At 43.0% G+C, this 20833-nt stretch overlaps 2 long non-coding RNA genes and 1 pseudogene across 2 annotated transcripts; 1 reads left to right on the forward strand and 2 right to left on the reverse strand.

Moving 5' to 3' along the window:
* Nucleotides 1-1585: 1585 nt before the first annotated feature.
* Nucleotides 1586-13459, reverse strand: LOC109750649 (uncharacterized). Its single transcript, XR_012183823.1, has 7 exons — nucleotides 13405-13459; nucleotides 12350-12527; nucleotides 12157-12265; nucleotides 11972-12090; nucleotides 7942-8009; nucleotides 7703-7750; nucleotides 1586-5331 (listed from the first exon to the last, which is right to left on the reverse strand). It is a non-coding gene; the product is annotated as an uncharacterized lncRNA (long non-coding RNA).
* On the forward strand, nucleotides 2863-7500 carry LOC109750669 (glutamate receptor 2.8-like; annotated as a pseudogene).
* Nucleotides 8729-11749, reverse strand: LOC120965145 (uncharacterized). Its single transcript, XR_005757438.3, has 2 exons — nucleotides 9495-11749; nucleotides 8729-9419 (listed from the first exon to the last, which is right to left on the reverse strand). It is a non-coding gene; the product is annotated as an uncharacterized lncRNA (long non-coding RNA).
* Nucleotides 13460-20833: the final 7374 nt, after the last annotated feature.

Below are 20833 nucleotides of genomic sequence, written 5' to 3' on the forward strand. Positions count from 1 at the left end.
AATAAAACTCCCTTTACCCTGCAAAAAAAAGATAGTGCACTTGTACTTGTGGTGCAAGTGTGGGCGTACATGTTATTTTGTACTATTTACTAGTAAAAATGCCCATGCGTTGCAACAACAAAAAATACTACACTCTCCTAACCCAATAATCATGACTCGAAGCCCCAATAGGTCCACATCATTTATTTCAACATATGACGTCTCATTTGTGTTGTCACTTATTCTCCCCTTCCCATCATGTGAGAGGTCGGCTTAATAGGAATGATAGACTACTTATATCAACAAGGAATTCCTTCTTTTCTGGGAGCCCATTCGAAAAGAACTCCAAAGTTAAGCGTGTTTGGCTTAGAGTAATTCTAGAATGGGTGACCGACCGGAAAGTTGGTCCCGGGTGTGCATGAGTGAGCACAAAGTGCGCGGAAAAGACTACGGTTAGTCTATGGGGCCAATCTAGCCTCCAAGCGTAACGGTCGGGAACCAGTGGGCTATGGCCGGGGCGTTATAATTGGTATCAGAGCCGACCCTTGCGGTTACACGGGCATGAGCCGTTCGAAAAGAATTTCAAAGTTAACTGTGCTTGGCTTGGAGTAATTCTAGGATGGGTGACCGGCCGGGAAGTTGGTCCCGGGTGTGCATGAGTGAGGACAAAGTGCGCAGAAGAAACTAGTGTTGGTCTGTGGGGTCAATCTAGATCTCTCCAGGTGTAACGGCCGGGAACCGATGGCTATATATGGCCAGGGTGTTACACATCCTCAATGACGGCGGCCTCAGTGCTACACAATCACAACATGTTTGAATGTTGTCAATCATAAGGCGTCTCTCTATAAGATGAGAAATCCGCTTTTTTCGTGTGAGGTTTTGATGGGGCCTGCATGTGTGGTTATAGATGATTTCTTTCGCCTCCAATCATGGTTTTGTTGAGGTGTTCATTTTCAATCTGGATCGACACCGGTAAAAAAATGACTGGGTTATGCGATATTGATTAAGATTGCACCTTGAATAGCATTTTTCAAGTGTTAACAGGTAAAATAACATCATATTCAGATTGTACATATTTTTCTAATTAAATTTCATATATATAATGTGTCAAATTTAAAATTAGGGTTTAAAAGATATAAATATTTTTTAAATACATTTAATATGCATTGCTGGTTGATTAACCCAAATATCAGGGGTTTCCTGCAAAAATGGAAATGGGACTTAAAACTGACTGCTGTTTGATAACCAGAAACATCAAGATGTTTTTTCAGAAACAAAAATTTAACTTAAAACTAGACTGTGGATTATTGATTACCACAAACACCACATACGCCTGGAACATCTCCTCCCACTAAACAAATATCGCCGGAAGACTGAAATAAATCAAGAAATAATGCAAGCATCAATGTAAGTCCAGGACCTAAACCCTAATGGGCTGGGGATACCACTGTCCTCCTAACCATCCAACCACAGGTTGATTCGCTAGTATGTGTAGATATGTACTCCCTCCGTCCCATAATATAAGAGTGTTTTTTATGGCGGTGATGCGCACTCGCCGCAGTAGCATACTTGTACTTTTCCGCATTATGATTAGGTGCTCACGAAATCAAAAATTCTCCCCTGATTTCTTTAAAACAATTCATCCTCTCCTTTTCTCTCCTGGGAGAGGTTTTGCACTTTGGGTCATCTACAAGGTACAGGCAGGAATCTGAGTCAGCCACACACACGCACACACATAATTATGCCAATCAGTTCACGGAGGTCCACCGGCTCTTTTGCTTGTCGTGCACAAGCCGTCACCGATCTGGAGCTAGCCCCGCAGGTTGCAGCATGCCAACAGAAGCAGCGCGGCTCATCCCGTGCTAGCCAGTCGGGTTCCTTCAGTGCGTTGCATGCACACACCACCGGCGAGCCACCAAATCACCCACCGCGCGGCCTTGCTCTTCACGGATCGCCACGCCGGCACCCGCGCGCCACCAGCTCACCGTTGTCAGAAGCCCCATCTGCGGCGACCAGCTCTGACTGAGCTTTCTTTTTTCTCGCCGTCTCACTTGCCCTTTGCCGTTCAACAGGCCTCCTCGGTGCCGGATCATAAACAGTGCCGTCCCGTATCAGCTTCGCAAAAAACTGCAGCGGGCTTCTACGCAGACGTCTCGCGACCCATGCACCAGGTTACTGCGGCACTGGCGCACTGCCGTGCTTCATAACAGGGGAAACCATCTGACATCAGCACTTCTTGTCCCCTGCATCAACAAGAGCGAAAGAAATCATAGTGGTGAGATCAGGCTGTAGGACTTGTTCCAAGTTGAACATGTACGTTCTGCTGACAAGCGAGAACAACTACTATATCAAATGCCAACTGGGGTAAACGATAACACATTGAGCCAATCCTAACTGGAGTACATAGTAGACCATTTCACTGGTACAGTCAAGTCAACCGTCAGATGCGCCAGCCGGGAAGATGTGCAGTAGGAGCCTGTGTGACTGGCTTTGAGAAATAACTTGATGGTGAGACCATTTCATCGCCCAATAAGACGCAAATGAGTTTCAAGTAAAGTTGCATTTTTTGCGGGACTAACCAGCATTAGTAAGCGGAGTAAATTACCGAGAACAGATCACTGGATGAATGTCTATAGAATAATGACTTGCGAGGTCTTCAAACTGATGGCACCAATTGTATCGAGCACCTCGTCAAAATCCTTTTTACCAAGCAATTCACAGGTTAGAAACAGCGCTTCATACCACTCAATAAATGAGCTCACCGTCATACTAAAACTACAGTTTGAATGCTTGACTGACCCTCGGACAGGGACTACTGTAAAAACGTCTATATAACCACACCCCCTGAATGCAAGAAGAGTCTGCAAACCTCTGGCTCAGCAGATGGAGATTGCATGTAGAGTCATCCTGCTCCTCTTGCTGCCACTTAACTTTGTCGTCGCCCAAAATGCTTCTAGGGCAGCACAGGAACTCCATGTCGGCGTTATCCTTGACTTGGAGACCATGGTTGGCAAAATAGCACGGACCAGCATTTCATTGGCTATGGAGGACTTCTATGCTGTTCATCACAACTATAGCACCAAGCTAGTCCTCCACATCAGAGATTCCATGAGGGATGATGTCCGAGCTGCATCTCAAGGTACGTGCTCTGAACTCTTGTCATGAGTTCACTGCATTGGCTTATTCTGCTTTACACTTTTACTGCTGAAATGGACTAACTGAGCACTCCGTCCGTCAATTGTGCATCTTAGGACCTGAGCCTAGCTCAGTTGGGTTGGGATTGTGGATGTACTCGTAAGTGGTTATGGGTAAACCGACATGCAGAAGAGCTCTAACAACAAGCACAAAGTTTGCATTATTACGACATGAAATTTGATGTATTAAAAACACGATACAAAAGGTAAATGAAACGATGACACACCCTGAAAATCAAGAATTGCAACTTTTAGCTACTGTAATGGTAATAGTTGGCAAATCTGGTGTTCAGAATTTTGGTCTGCAGTGGTTGACTTGTTAGTGTGCAGAGAAGAAACAATGACTCACTCACAGGTGCCAGTTTTGTTGCTCATATAATGAGCATATTGTTGTATGTGTCAGCTTCCAACTGAAAGGAGTAAAACCCTGGGTTAATTCCTGCAGGTTCCAAAAACTACGAATGATAAATAAAGTACAGTGAAAACAAACTGCATACTGCTAGATGAGCTTCCCTGAGATGTACACTTGAAGAGGATTAATAATAAAGCTGAAACTAGTAATAGTAGTGTCTATCAAGAAAAATAAGGGAGCCAGTAGCATACATGCAGAAACTAGGGAAAGTAAATACCTGCAAACTACAGAAGCAGTAGCTATAGCAACTGTTTAATGGATTGGACAAAAAACAATTATCCATGCTTAAGTTGTGTAATTGCTTGCGGTACTATTCTGTAATACAAAGCAGAATCTGCTTCATAACATATCCTTTCATGAGATCAGAGTGACAAACAATTTATCGTGTGCTACCAAAACTAATATTTCGGAGCCATCAAGAGGAAACCATACATATAAAATATGTGCAAGATAAATAATCCTAATTGGAACCAGTTAACTAGTTATCACCTATTCTGCTCTCCTACACGCTATTAATATATGTGAGTGGCAACATGTGGACTGAAGCTTCACTTTTCAGACGAGTGCAACTTAGAGGCTTCTTCATCTTCTGTTATTCCTTTTATGTAGGATCTTCAACTAAAGTTTTCCTTCATATGCAATTTTACAGCTATTAACCTGCTGGAAGATTACAATGTAGAAGCCATTATTGGTCCTCAGAAATCTTCGCAAGCTGTATTTATCTCGAAGCTGGGAAATAGAAGTCATGTCCCAGTTATATCCTTCACAGCAACAAGCCCATCTCTGTCATCTAAAAGTCTTCCATATTTTGTGCGAGCAACAGTAAATGACTCGGCACAGCTGAATTGCATTGCCTCCATAGTTAAAAGCTATGGGTGGAGAAAGGTCGTGACTATCTATGAAGATACCGAGTATGGGAGAGGTATCATACCATACCTTGTCGATGTCCTAGAAGACATCGATGCCCATGTTCCCTACCAAAGTGTGCTCCCTCCATCAGCAACTAGTTTACAAATTACCCTAGAACTCTACAAGTTGATGACAATGCAAACGACGGTCTTTGTTGTGCATATGTCATTTACCATGGCTTCCCGTGTCCTCATCAAGGCAAAAGATGTAGGGATGATGAACAAAGGATATGCATGGATCATGACAGATGGAGTAACCAATCTCATAGATTCACTGAATCCTTCTGTTCTAAAATCATTGAGTGGTATCTTAGGTGTCAAGTTTTATGTTCCCAAATCAACGAAACTTGATGACTTCACCACGAGATGGAATAAGAGATTCCAAACTGACAACCCAACTGATTTACCGTTGAAATTAAGCACCTTTGGAATGTGGAGCTATGATACAATCTGGGTAGTAGCACAAGCTGCAGAAAAAGTTGGACTTAAAAATGCCACATTTACAAAACCAGGTGTCACAAGAAACTCAACAAGCTTGGAAACCTTGAAACATCTAGTAATGGTCCAAAACTATTACAAGAAATCTTGCAGAATCAATTTGAAGGCCTCAGTGGCAATTTTGACCTTTCAGACAGGCAGCTGCAAATTTCAACATTTCAAATAATAAATGTGATAGGGAAAGGATGGAGAGAAATTGGATTCTGGACTGCACAAAATGGAATCTCACAGCAATTAAATAAAACCAAACCTGCAACAGCACTTTCGGGCTCAGCGCATGACCTATATCCTGTGATCTGGCCAGGAGAGTCCACACAGGTACCCCGGGGTTCTCAGATTCCTGTAAGCGGGAAGAAACTTCAAGTTGGTGTGTGCACAAGTGGATATCCGGAATTTATGAAGGTCGAAAAGGATTATATCACAGGTGCAACTAAAGCAAGTGGTTTTTCAGTTGATGTATTTGAAGAGGCAGTTAAGAGACTTCCTTATGCAGTCCCTTATGAATATGTAATATTCAGTACTACAGATGATCGAAGTAGCGAAGATTACAATGATTTTGTCTACCAAGTTTATCTTGAGGTATGAATACATACAAGTGTATTCCCAATTGATTTTCTTTAGTTAGTAACAATTTGAGACCATGAAGCATCATGCACACATGTCATTTAACATGTTAGAGGCAAGATACCAAATATTTTTATTGGATGATGGATGTTTTGAACTTATTTCATGCTGTACTTCAGAACCATTGCCATCCTTCTCTGCTTTCGAGCACTGGTCATATAAGCTTGTTCCATTATCTGTTTTCAGTAGTTTTTGTAAGAAGCCACCTAAAGATGCCACATGATATTTTCGGTGCGTAACACCAGTTACATGGTATTAAAATTCTGACAGCAACAGTAACCCCTTTTATGAGAGGAGATAGTACAAACAATTATTTTACATGGCAACAACATACGAAGCAAGTGCAACTATCTATTGAGTGCTACTCTTAATTAATTCTTTATATTCCGAACTCTAGCACTCTTACCAAAAGGAGACTCAAGGCAGAAACTATTTTCTATCAGCAAGCTAACAGTTTTTTTTTTTTTGCCCTTACAGATATATGATATAGCAATTGGAGATATAACAATAAGGTATAACCGAACTTTCTACGTTGACTTCACTCTGCCATACACAGAATCGGGAATAGCAATGATTGTTCCAGTAAGGGATAGCATAAACAGGAACACATGGATTTTCTTGAAGCCACTAGCACCTGGCATGTGGTTTGGAAGCGTTGTATTCTTTATCTACACCGGTGTGGTCGTATTGATATTGGAATTTCTAGGAAACAACAAGAATGTTCGGGGGCCAATTCCCAGCCAGCTGGGGATTATGATCTTTTTCTCCATATTTGAAGGGAGTTGAGTACACTTACCACGATCTATCCATTTCCTATGTTGGTGCATAATATACAACATCAAGCTGAGAGGTTTCGTGTGAAGAACTAACAGCCACACAACTATTAACAAACATATAATGCATATGATATTTCCCGAACATATCTGGGTAACTTTGCATTTAAAAAAAAAACCGGTAACTTCATCGATACACTTATAATATTAGATATTTAATATGCAGTAAACAGAGGAAAAATAATTATCATAGAATCATGTTGTACTATAACTGACAAAATAATATGATATGGATGTTGCATTTTTCAACTTTGGACTTGAGATGGCCAAAAATTATCTAATTTATTTTATTGTGACTTCTGCAGAAGAGCTTGTGCAACGCTTTCTGTCCCGGATAGTTTTGATCGTTTGGCTAGTATTTCTGATGGTGCTTACATCAAGTTACACTGCGAGCTTGTCATCAATGCTAACTGTACAACAGCTTCAGCCAACAGTAACAGATGTGCATGAGCTCCTAAAAAGTGGAGAATGTGTAGGATATCAACATGGCTCATACGTCAAGGGACTTTTAGAAGAGCTCGGTTTTGACAGGTTGAAGATCAAGCCCTACGATCCTGATGATTTTCACGAAGCACTTTCCCGAGGAAGCAACAATGGTGGTATTGCTGCTCTTGTGCATGAGGTTCCGTACATTAAACTATTCCTGTCAAACCACTGCAAGGGGTACACAATGGTGGGCCCAATTTACAAGGCTGCAGGTTTTGGATATGTAAGTTTAACTACATTAGATATGCTTCTTTCACACTATATACCTACAGAGAAAGTAACTATAACAAAATCAATTGGTTCTCAAAAAAAAAGTTAATTCAACTAGCAATCACATAAATACATCTGAACATCCTATACTAATTATCTTGGTCTGATAACCTACTAAATTATGGTTCCTACTGCCTACTAGCAATCATGTATTCATGTGATAAGAGGTTAGGGCCAGACAGATTACTAAATAGTTTATAATGTTTGATTAAGCTTATAGAGTTATACTTTTACCTCAGTCAGATAAGATATGATTCAGTTTTGATGGTTGGTGTAAATGAACAATAAAATGACCACATTTGTTGCACAGGCATTATCAAAGGGAAATCCCTTACTTAGGGACATCTCAAATGCAATCCTCAACGTAACCGGGGGGGATACTATGATCCAAATTGAGAAGAAATGGTTTGGGGATCAAAACAATTGCCAGAATGTTGGCCCTCTCACTGGCTCAAGCACACTCACGTTTGCGAACTTCAGGGGACTATTCATACTTACTGGAGTTGCTTCAACTTCTTCCCTTTTGATTGCATTGATAATTTATTTCTACAAAAAGAAGCACAAGTCAACAAAGATCATGTTAGACAATACAAATCGACCAGAAGAAAATGGAATAAATGAGGAAAACAGTGAGCTGCAAGAAGGAAATCAAGACTCAACAAGAGTTGAACAAAATACACAGCGAGCAGGCCAAGAGGAAAATGGGCTAGAACAGCAAACCAGTTTAGAACTGGCACCTGAGACAAGCATAGTTATGTCCAGCAATGGGTCAACTGTCATTTCCAGGGGTAAAAGAACTACTGGCCTGCAAGTGGAGCTCATGTGAAGTTCAATACATTTTTAAGATCCTCTGTTCTCACAGTGAGCTTAGCTAAGAGTTATTTGCGGCAGGGTTTTAATTTGTAACCACTTAGAACTGCAGAATCTCATTTTATTTGATTGGATACCAATCTCATGTTTTTCTCAAATACAGCTTGAATAAACCCCCATCCATTTTGCATTTTCAAACTGACCAGTTGCATTTTTATAGCAGGCTTACTTTGCCATAACTCCCTTATGATTCCTGCAATTTAAATAAATTATGTATATGTATGTGGCATGTTTTTTGGTACTAGCACAATGCTCATGCATTGCTATGAAACTGCAAATATGAGGACTTATGTCACTGGCTTAGGAAGTTGTCAAAATATGTTGGTGTCCTGCGGTCTTTGCACGCGGTTCACGATTAAAAAGAGCGAAAATACAATGAAAGATCATGCAGCAGGCATTGGAGAATCTTAAGCGATCATAGTAGGTCCTTTGCAAGACATAACATTGGGCATTAATATGTTGACCGCACAAGTTCATGGATCGGGTTCGGGTAGGAGGGCAAGGTCTATCGTCGCTTTGGAATTACAATTTGTTCACTCTCTTGTCCTGTGATATAGAACTTGAAGAACTTGGTTGGGAAAAGAAACTGAAAACAAGAGCACATTTGTTATTTGTGCCATCTATAAGTGTTGGTGTCACATAAAAGTAGTAGTGTATTTGTTTATTTGTGTTAGTTCCCACATGTGACTAAAAGCACATTTGTTTATGTATGTATCTTCGAAGGTTGCTAGTCCCACATGTGGGTAGGCATGCATTTGTTTATTGACAAAGATTGTTGGTCTCACATGTGAACTCACCACCAACTCCAACCTTTGTAAGAGCATCTTTAGCCGATCCCCTAAATTTTAGAGGAGTAAATGGCCGTGTAAACCTTAGTGGAGTATTTTTACTCCTCTAAGTTTTGGTCGTTTCTAGCCGATCCCCTAAATTCAGAGTAAAATTTTGTTTTTATCAAATTCATTTAATTTCCGGCAACCGAAATAAACTTCTCTTATATTACTTTATTAAACGACATGATGGTTACACATTTCACCAAGTCTTCTCTAAGAGAACCGACCGAAGAAAACTACAAGAATAATTAGACACTTTAATAGAAATCCAAGTGCCCTAACTGCTCCCACTGGTTCGTTTAATACTTTCTCTATATCTTCAGTGCCCACATTATTGCTTTTCTCTATCGACTTCTTGAGCTTGCACACTTTGTTCTTCTCCGCCTACACACAATTGGACATCGCGTCGTCTCTATAGTCTCAACTCTAGCAAGTAGTGTACGAACATCTAGCAAATTTCTCCCTACCAATAGATTGATGTATTCTTCTTCCCAATACCAAAACTTGCATCCTTCCTACATACAATTTTGAGCAAACAATAAGTCCCAAATTGCGACGAATCTGAAGAAAACCACAAAATAGCCACTCACCCCGTTGTTTTCGCATTTGAAGAACACTCATCCAGGATGTTTCGGCGTGCTTGAAACTCGGCGCAGCACCAGCCGCGGGTAGTGGTCACACTTGATGACCGGCAGCAGCGAGCCGACGAGCCGCTGGACTAGTGCTGAGCCCAGGCGACGGCCAGACATGGCTCTGCCGTTGGTAGGTTGATGAGTGAGATCCGAGCGCCGAGAGGACATACCGAGATGCGGCGCAGAGTGGTTGAGGGGGCTGCGTGGTTCAGTCCCCGTCGGATCCATCGAAAACGTGATGGCGCCGGCGGCTGGGATGCATCGAATCCGCCGCCGATGACGAGGGGCCATAGATCTGCCGACTTAGGTGCCGTTGGCGGCGAGAGAGGACGAAATCCGGGTGGGGGAGGAGCGCGGTGGGTCCTCCGGGGGCCAGCGGTGGCGCGTGGTTGCCGACGGAGTAGATGCGGCGGGGGGTGGGGTTGGTGAGGCCGAGGGAAGAGGGGGGCTGCTTTTGCTTGGGCAGCTGGACGGCCAAGTAAAAATAGGAGCCCGCAGTGCCGAGGAGCTCTATTCGGTTTATGACTTTGGCTAGGTGCCGGTTAGAGGTCTAAACTTCGGCTAGGTGCTCGGGCGGCTGGGCGGCCAAGTAACCGGTTTTAGAGGATCGGCTAGAGATGCCCTAAGTAGGAATAGGAAAGAAGGAAGGATACCTATTTCACAGATCCAAGCAAAAATCTTCTATAGTTGGATCAAGTACACAAGTGATGCGGTTTCATGATATATTGATTGAATCCCATTCATCCTCTATGAGATCATAGGCCAATAACCTCCAGTCAGAACAGGTTATTAGGTTACTACGTTGAGATGGTGAATGATAGCATGCATCCTAGCTGAAGTAGTAACCTAGTAGTAGATGCATACCTTCTTACAGGAACTTATCCTTCACAATGGAGACTTTCTAGCTGATCAGAATTGAAGATATCGTTTTGCTCAAGTTGTTAATCTTTAATCTTTATAGAGAGAGGATCCAACAATGCGATTAACTAGCGAATCCCTCTAGCGCTTCAATTGGGACACAGGCAGGGTTAAGAAGTACAGTTGCTCTGGCAGCGGCACTACCAAAGGCTGTCTCGGTGTACCATTCCTGCAGAAACAAACACCCATACACATAAGACCACAAGCCTTCACGCATACATCACCAGCTCCGATCACGCTGCAGGTGGAAGCGGGAATAAGTGGGACTAGAGTTCCCATCCCACTTAAAACGCCTTAGTGGGAGCCCGTTGGACAAGAAAGAAATTAAGTGGGCTAGCCCCTTTAGCCCACTGGAACCCCACTTTTACCCTATTAGTCCATCCCGATAGCTTCTGGTACAGGGAGGGCGGCGCCGCAGCATACTCCCACCGCCGCCGCCGATCGATGGCAGCCGCCGCTGCACGGCTGCCTCTTCCTCCTCGCACCCCGCCTCTTCCGGCTCGCACCTAGCCCCTCCCCTACCTCGCAGCTTCTCCCTACTCCGCCTCACCGCTGTTCCAATCAAGAATTCGACGAAACCCTCGACCCTGGCCGGACGCGATGGGCAGGTCCCCGGCAGCCCCAACCCCGACCCCCAAGGCGCCGGATGTCCCAACCCCGGACCCCAAGGCGCCGGATGTGTCAATCCCGGTGCCCAAGGTGCCGGATGCGTCGTTGGCAGCAGGTGATCCATCAGATTGAAGATACTTGCTTGATTCTTTACTTGATTCAGTGTATGATGCTTGTTAGAGATTTCCTCTACATCACATTCAGTGTATGAAATGTTTCCTTACTTGATTCTTTGCTTTCCTGGGGTAATTTATTAACTCATTAGGACATGGATGATGACTGATCTTTCATTGTATTGATGTGAAGTACTAATTGAGGTTCAGAGGTTGCAATTTGAAATTTATGCAATTCAGGCGAAATTTTTGTATAATAACTTTGCAGAATGAAATGAGATAGATACTATCTACGTCGGCTTCGGAAACATATATTCTCCTGAAATAATATCACTATACTTTTGGTCTTCAAATGAAATTTGAGGCTTTTAAGTGATGTAGTTTATAAATCATCTTCTATATCATGTGTTTCGTGTTGCTACATGCACAAAAATCACACATGAGCCATATGACTCCAAGTGCAATATTACTGACTATCTAGCTAGGGGAGGCCATAAAACTGGTAGAGATACATATACGCGCATTTGCACGGGCCACTTTGCTACTTACTGTTACAAGAAAATCATCATTCACAATTGAAGCAATTTCATGAGTTCATTTATTTTGAATTAGAGGTCAAGATTTAGTTTATGTGCGACAAATATTTTGTGTGTGCGGAATAAATGGCAAATCTCGTGGTGGGGAGTTTCTTTTCTTTGGTTTGTTTCCAATTTTTCTTACAAAATGGTACTGTGTAGGATCTCGTGGTGGGGAGCTGCTCCGAGTAATCAAGCTCGTTGAGTGACAGAACAGCACCTGGTGGAGAAGCAGGACTGCACGGTGCCGGTCGCCGACATCGGGTACAACGCCGGGGCCTTGGCCGGCTTCCCCCTATCCGGGCTGCCCCCCTGCTCGCTGAGGGCCCTCCGTAGTGACTGCCAGAATCGAGAGTTAAATGCGCAAAGTTGAACCTGCGGTGCGGAGCTTCGTGGGGGACCGACCTGCTGAGCCCGAATCCTGCGGCGGCCTTCTCCACGGCGTCGGCCAGGGAGTCCTCTAGCTCCCGCAGCCGCGCGGTCAAGCGGCCGCACTTGCGTTTGTGGAGCAGGCCTGCGGAGAGTAGGTGCACCGATGAGGAAGGAGAGGCAAGTGTTTGACACTTGGATCCACGAGGTTAGGGGGAAGAGGGAGTACCTGCGAACTGCCTGCGAGGACGGCGGCCGCCGCCGCCGCGGCGAGGGCGGCGAGGCTCTGCAAACGCGCCATGCCGCGGTGTTTTTTTGTTGCCGAGGACGCAGAGGCCGGTCAGGACAGTGGGAGTAGCGGCCCAGACCCGAGGAAGGAGGAGTTGGGCCGAACTTACCGCAACAGTCTGTGATGATGTTTCGCAATATTTAAGAGCAACTCTATGCTAGAGTTGCCTAAAAAAAACTGTATGCTAGAGTCAAAGTGCCTCAAAAAATAAGATTGCCTCAAAGAAATACATCTATAAGAGCATCTGCAGCCAGACCTAGCTAATCCGGTCCTCTATACGTCTGTGGACGCCTCCGGGCGCAAAGGCGGAAATGGCCTGGTTACCCCTCATTTTGCGTTCGGTGCAACCACGTAACCTCAAATCCGTACTACACCATGCAACCAAAAGCTACCTTTCACTACATAGCTAAAACCTACTATTAGTTGTCATCGGAGATGTAGACGACCTTTGTGCCGGTAGTCCCGGATGGACCTGCCTTCCTATTGGGGATATAACTATTAGGTATGACTCGCCCAGGAGGGACCGGGTTATACCTACGAAGACTCTCGAAGCCCAAGACCAAGCTTGAAGATGGTGGTTCAATTAAGGGCCCAAAGCCCAAAGACGACTTAAGGCTCGTAGTGATAAACCGTCGTAATGGTATGACTTGTATCATAAGGCAAGATTAACTAGTCACCGAGCCGGATACTGCTTATGAGCCGACCGGGACTCTGTAGACCGCAGGGCGTCAACCCGTGTATATAAGGGGACGACCCCGCGGCGGCTTAGGGCAAGTAACATCAGATCGAGAGCTAGGTCAAGCGGATTCGCTCCCTGGTTATCGAGACATACGCAATCCCACTCAAACTGGATCGTAGGCTTTTACCTTCACCGTAAGGGGCCGAACCAGTATAAACCTCGTGTCCTTTGTCCCGATTAACCCCTTCTTGCTTCCTAGTTGCGATGGCTCCACGACTAAGTCCTTTCACTAGGACATCTGCCGCGACAATTCCACGACACTTCCGGTCATTGGCCGCCTCCCACAGCTCTTGCTCCTTGTCGGACTCCATGTCCGCGAAGACTTCGTTGACCTCCGTCGGTGCCTCGCGGAGGTTGTGGAAGTTACCTCCACCTCCGCCTCCGAGTGGGTGGAGTCAAGGATGGCCTGCTGCTCCGCGTCCTCCTCCGCTTAGGCGACCACATACTCCACTTGCGCTTCGTCGATGCCGAATCCGACGGCCAGAGGCGCCGTATCCGCCTCGCCTTTCTCCTCTTCCCCTCCTCCATGTTCGCGTTGACGCCTACTCCTCCTCGTCGTCATCACTATCATGCTCCGGAGAGTCCGGAGGTGGCGGGTGCAATTCGAGCGATGTGTAGGGCTCGGATCTCCTCTAGGAGCTGCAATCGGCGCTCTAGAGTGAGCATCACGTAGGTGGTGATCCGCTCCCGGGCCGTGGATACAGGGGGGTGACGAGCTCTAACCTGCGAGCGGATGTAAGGGGTGGAGGCGCGGAAGGGATGGGAATGGTACTGTGGATAGGGTTGAGGGTCACCGTTCGGCTTAAAATAGCCGAATTTTGCCCCTCGGGCGGCGCGCTGGAGCGGCATCCTCACCGGACCACTTGGTAACGACGGGTGTCCCGCAGGCCTCCAACGTCAGTCCGACGTGCCAGATGTGCGAGCCTCACCCTATCCGCCCCATATATGGGTTGGATATTGATAATCCCCAAGTGCAGGGAATCATCGTAGCAATTCCCAAAGGTGGAAGTGATAAGAATGGAGTGTCGAACCCACAAGGAGCTAAAGGTAAGACCAATATTCTCTCAAGTCCTATCTGCCACTGATACGACTCTACGTACACCGAACGTTTGCTTCTAGCTAGAAACGAGAAATAAAACTACGTTGTGGTATGAAGAGGATAACTTTGCATGATATCGGAGAGCTAAAATATAAAAATAGGTGTTGTTATCATAAAGTTAGAATATATTACTAAATATTATAAATAGCGAGTGTGGAATAATGGTGGATCGGTATGCGGAATTGTCCTAGGCAATTGTTAACAAGACCGGTAGTCGTCATTGCAATTTCATATGAGGGAGAGGCATAAGCTAACATACTTTCTCTTCTTGGATCATATGCACTTACGATTGGAACTCTAGCAAGCATCCGCAACTACTAAAGATCATTAAGATAAAACCCAACCATAGCATTAAAACATCAAGTCCTCTTTATTCCCATACGCAACAACCCCCTTACTCGGGTTTGTGTTTCAGTCACTCACCAACCCACTATAAGCGAATCATGAACGTATTGTAACACCCTACAGCAGGAATCCCTCACGCTTGCGCGACACGGAGGGCACAATATGACAGCACCAAAATAAAACATACAACTCATACCAATCTAGATCATCAATCAACCCAAAGGCAAAGGATATCTACTCAAAACATCATAGGATGGCAACACATCATTGGATCATAATATGTGGCATAAAGCACCATCTTCAAGTAGGGATTACAGCGGGGTGCGGGAGAGTGGACCGCATAAAAGAGATGAGGATGGTGATGATGATGGTGATGTTGATGAAGACGATCACCGCAGCGATGATTCCCCTCCCGATGGCACTCCGGCGCCATCGAGAGAGAGGAGGAGAGGTTCTCCCCCTTGTGCTTCCTCCTCCATGGCCTCCCTCCTAGATGGGGAGAGGTTCTCCCTCTGGTCCTTGGCCTTCATGGCGATGATGGCCCCTCCAGGATCCTCCCCCATGGCCTCCGGTGATGATGGCCCCCTCCGGCAGGGTGCCAAAGAGGGCCTAGATTGATTTCTCGTGGCTACAGAGGCTTGCGGCGGCGGAACTTCTGATCTAGGTTATTTTCTGGGGGTTTCTGTATTTATAGGAATTTTTGGCGTTGGTTTCACGTCAAGGAGGTTCCCGAGTCGTCCACGAGGCAGGCCCACGCGCCCAGGGGGGTGGGTGCGCCCCCCACCCTCGTGGACGGCCCGGGACTCTTTTGGCCCAACTCTTTTACTCTGGGGTCTTCTTTTGGTCCATAAAAAATCATCAAAAATTGGCATGTCAATTGGACTCCGTTTGGTATTCCTTTTCTGTAAAACTCAAAAACAAGGAAAAACAAAAACTGGCACTGGGCTCTAGGTTAATAGGTTAGTCCCAAAAATCATATAAAATAGCATATAAATGCATATAAAATATCTAAGATGGATAATATAATAGCATGAATACTTCATAAATTATAGATACGTTGGAGACATATCAGCATCCCCAAGCTTAATTCATGCTCATCCTCGAGTAGGTAAATGATAAAAGAAATAATTTATGAAGTGTGAATGCTAGCAGGCGCACAAGTTTGATCAATGATAATTTCAATCACCCTTTTCTAGCATCATTATATGTCATAACAATAGCTCATCTCATAAAACTTTTCATGATCAAGTAACAAGCTATTCACATGTTAAAGTATAGATCATAAACTTTCTTGAAACTAACAAACTATATTCTTAGTCATCAAACAATTGCAATTCATCTTATTTCCGGAAGGGTCTATGTTAGAGCTTTGATTCAGCAAACTCCACATACTTAACTATCATTTAATCTTTCACAATTGCTAACACTCACGTGATATTTATGGGTTCAAAGTTTTAATCGGACACAGAGAAAGATAGAGGCTTATAGATTCGCCTCCCAACCTTTTACCTCAAGGGTAATGTCAACAATAATAGTTCATGATAACTTACATCCAATTGGATATATATATATATCAAGATCTTTCCAAAACAATGTGCTTGCCAAAGGATAAAATGTAAAAAGGAAAGGTGAAGATCACCATGACTCTTGCATAAGGTAGAAGAATAAAAGTAAAAGATAGGCCCTTCGCAGAGGGAAGCAGAGGTTTTCATGTGCTTTTATGGTTGGATACACAAAATCTTAATGCAAAAGGACATCACTTTATATTGCCTCTTGTGATAGAGACCTTTATTATGCAGTCCGTCGCTTTTATTTCTTCCCTATCACAAGTTCGTATAAAGCTTATTTTCTTCGCACTAATAGATCATCATACATATTTAGAGAGCAATTTTTATTGCATGCACCGATGACAACTTACTTGAAGGATCTTACTCAATCCATAGGTAGGTATGGTGGACTCTCATGGCAAAACTAGTTTAAGGGATATTCGGAAGCACAAGTAGTATCTCTACTTGGTGCAAAGAATTTGGCTAGCATGAGGGGGAAAGGCAAGCTCGGCATGTTGGATGATCCATGACAACATACTTTATTTCGGATATAAGAAAACATAACCCATTACGTTGTCTTCCTTGTCCAACATCAACCTTTTAGCATGTCATATTTTAATTAGTGCTCACAATTACAAAAGATGTCCAAGATAGTATATTTATATGTGAAATCTCTCTTCCTTCAATATTCTTTCATGAATTGTTCAAGTGGCCAATTCTACGTTTGCTAACTTTCAATAAGTTTACTACCTATACTTATTATGTGTGAAGTCATTACCCCCCATGTTATAAGCATATGAAACATATATAAATTCAGATTTATGATATTCAATTCATTCAACCATTTACTCATAGGATATACGTGAAGCACGTGAGTAAATGACAAACTACTCCAAAAGATATAAGTGAAGAACACTGAGTAGTCAAATAATTAACTAGCCATGGGAGGATTCTTTTTCATTCAATATTTCAGATCCAATGATTTTATTCAAACAGCAAGTAAAATTGAAAATACGCTCCAAGCAAAACACATATCATGTGACGAATAAAAATATAGCTCCGAGTAAGGTATACCGATAGTTTTGAAGACGAAAGAGGGGATGCCCCGGAAGGCATCCCCAAGCTTAGGCGCTTGAGTCTTCTTTGAATATTACCTTGGGGTGCCTTGGGCATCTCCAAGCTTAGGGTCTTTCCACTCCTTATTCTCCTCATATCGATATCTCACCCAAAGCTTGAAAACTTCAATCACACAAAACTTAACGGAACTTCGTGAGATAGGTTAGTATGATAAAGAGTAAACCATTCACTTTGGTGCTGTCAAAGACAAGGTTCATAATTGTTATCACACAATGCCTATTGTACCGTATCATTTCTATAATTTATATTGAGAAATATAAGCCATAGAAACTAGAAAACAAGCAAACTATGCAATGAAAACAGAATCTGTCAGAAACAGAACAGTCTGTAATGATCTGAACATAAACCATACTTCTGCTACTCCAAAAATTATGAGATAAATTGGTGGACGTGAGGAATTTTTCTATTAATCTTCTGCAAAAAGAATCAACTAAAAATCACTCTTCTGTAAAAAATGACAGCTAATCTCGTGAGCGCAAAGTTTCTGTTTTTTACAGCAAGATCACATTAACTTTCACCCAAGTCTTCCCAAAGGTCTTACTTGGCACTTTATTGAAACAAAAGTTATAAAACATGATTACTACAGTAGCTTAATCATGTAATCACACATAAACAGTAAGGGTAAATATTGGGTTGTCTCCCAACAAGCGCTTTTCTTTAATGCCTTTTAGCTAGGCATGATGATTTCAATGATGCTCACATAAAAGAAAAGAATTGAAACATAAAGAGAGCATCATGAAGAATATGACTAGAAAATTTGAATCTAACCCACTTACTATGCCTAGGGATTTTGTGAGCACACAATTTATAGGAACAAGAATCAACTAGCATAGGAAGGCAAAACAAGTATAACTTCAAAACTTTAAGCACATAGAGAGGAAACTTGATATTATTGTAACTCCTACAAGCATGTATTCCTCCCTCATAATAATTTTCAGTAGCATCATGAATGAGTTCAACAATATAACCATCACATAAAGCATTCTTTTCATGATCTACAAGCATAGAAATTTGTCTACTCTCCACATAAGCAAAATTCTTCTCATTCGGAATAGTGGGATCACTAATTCCTAATGTTGACACTCTTCCAAACCCGCTTTAGATGATAGTATTATTCATACTCCAAAAGATATAAGTGAAGTTCATGGAGCATTCTACAATTAATATTGACTAACCAATATCCAAGCTCAAAATATATAGGTGAAGCACACGAAGCATTCTATAAAACCATACCCAAATGATTTAAGTGAAGCACAAAGAGCAATTCTATAAGATCATACTTAAAAGATACAAGTGAAGCACATGAAGTATTCTATGAATCAATGAAGGGCTATCTCATGCTAGCATGGTTCTTAAAGAAAAGACAAAAACACAAAGGACACAAATCATGTGAACAAAACAAGAACCGAGGTATACCGATATTTGTTGAAGAAGAAAGATGGGATGCCGACCGGGGCATCCCCAAGCTTAGATGCTTGAGTATCCTTTGAAATATTTACTTGGGGAGCCTTGGGCATCCCCAAGCTTGAACTCTTGCCTCTCTTTATTCTTCTCATATTGATAGCTCCTCGATCTTCGAACACTTCATCCACACAAAACTTTAACAAAAACTTTGTGAGATCCGTTAGTGTAATAAAGCAAACTACCACTTTAAGGTACTGTAATGAACTCATTCTTTATTTATATTGGTTTTAAACCTAATGTATTCTAACTTCTCTATGGTCACCCCCCGATACTAGCCATAGATTCATCAAAATAAGCAAACAACACGCGAAAAACAGAATCTGTGAAAAACAGGACAGTCTGAAGTAATCTGGAAGTTTAGTAAACTTCTGTAACTCTAAAAATTATGAAATAAATTTTACAATTTGAAACTTTTGTACAGAAGTAATGTGCAAAAAGTTTCAGACCCATTTGACCTTCCAGTAAAAAATGTAAAATCACGCGCTACAGCCAAAGTTTCTGTTTTTGTTCTGCACATAGTAAACAAGCAATCTAATCATCCTAAAACCAAAGCTTGGCACATTATTTTTATAATACAATGGATATATACAAGGGGATAATTATTTACAGAGAAACTTCCATGAAAAAATCTACATTGTTTCCGTGAGCATGAACACAAGTGCTCAAGGTCGACCCTCACTTCTTCCATGCATAACTTTCCAATCACTTCTCTTTTTGAAAAACTTTTTAGGCATGAGAGGCAAGTAATAATTTTTTGTGTTTTCATTCTTTTAAAAAATTGTATGTTTCACCCACAACTAAAAAGAAACAAAAAGGAAAAACAAAATCTACTTAGTGAAGAAAGCAAACAAGCACACACGAGAATATCAACCCCACGCTATTGCTCCCCGGCAACGGCGCCAGAAAAGAGCTTGATAATCCCCAAGTGCAGGGAATGATCGTAGCAATTCCCAAAGATGGAAGTGATAAGAATGGAGTGTCGAACCCACAAGGAGCTAAAGGTAAGATCAATATTCTCTCAAGTCCTATCTGCCACTGATACGACTCTACGTACACCGAAAGTTTGCTTCCAGCTAGAAACGAGAAATAAAACTACGTTGTGGGTATGAAGAGGATAACTTTGCATGATGTCGGAGAGCTAAAATATAAAAATAGGTGTTGTTATCATAAATTTAGAATATATTACTAAATATTATAAATAGCGAGTGTGGAATAATGGTGGATCGGTATGCGGAATTGTCCTAGGCAATTGTTAACAAGACCGGTAGTCGTCATTGCAATTTCATATGAGGGAGAGGCATAAGCTAACATACTTTCTCTTCTTGGATCATATGCACTTACGATTGGAACTCTAGCAAGCATCCGCAACTACTAAAGATCATTAAGGTAAAACCCAACCATAGCATTAAAGCATCAAGTCCTCTTTATTCCCATACGCAACAACCCCCTTACTCGGGTTTGTGTTTCAGTCACTCACCAACCCACTATAAGCGAATCATGAACGTATTGTAACACCCTACAGCAGGAATCCCTCACACTCGCGCGACATGGAGGGCACAATATGACAGCACCAAAATAAAACATACAACTCATACCAATCTAGATCATCAATCAACCCAAAGACAAAGGATATCTACTCAAAACATCATAGGATGGCAACACATCATTGAATCATAATATGTGGCATAAAAAGCACCATGTTCAAGTAGGGTTTACAGCGGGGTGCGGGAGAGTGGACCGCGTAAAAGAGATGAGGATGGTGATGTTGATGAAGACGATCACCGCGGCGATGATTCCCCTCCCGATGGCACTCCGGCGCCACCGAGAGAGAGGAGGAGAGGTTCTCCCCCTTGTGCTTCCTCCTCCATGGCCTCCCCCTAGATGGGGAGAGGTTCTCCCTCTGGTCCTTGGCCTTCATGGCGATGATGGCCCCTCCGGGATCCTCCCCCATGGCCTCCGGTGATGATGGCCCCCTCCGGCAGGGTGCCAGAGAGGGCCTAGATTGATTTCTCGTGGCTACAGAGGCTTGCGGCGGCGGAACTTCCGATCTAGGTTATTTTTTGGGGTTTCTGTATTTATAGGAATTTTTGGCC

Source organism: Aegilops tauschii, chromosome 5, assembly GCF_002575655.3.
Source record: "Aegilops tauschii subsp. strangulata cultivar AL8/78 chromosome 5, Aet v6.0, whole genome shotgun sequence".
NCBI lineage: Eukaryota > Viridiplantae > Streptophyta > Magnoliopsida > Poales > Poaceae > Aegilops > Aegilops tauschii.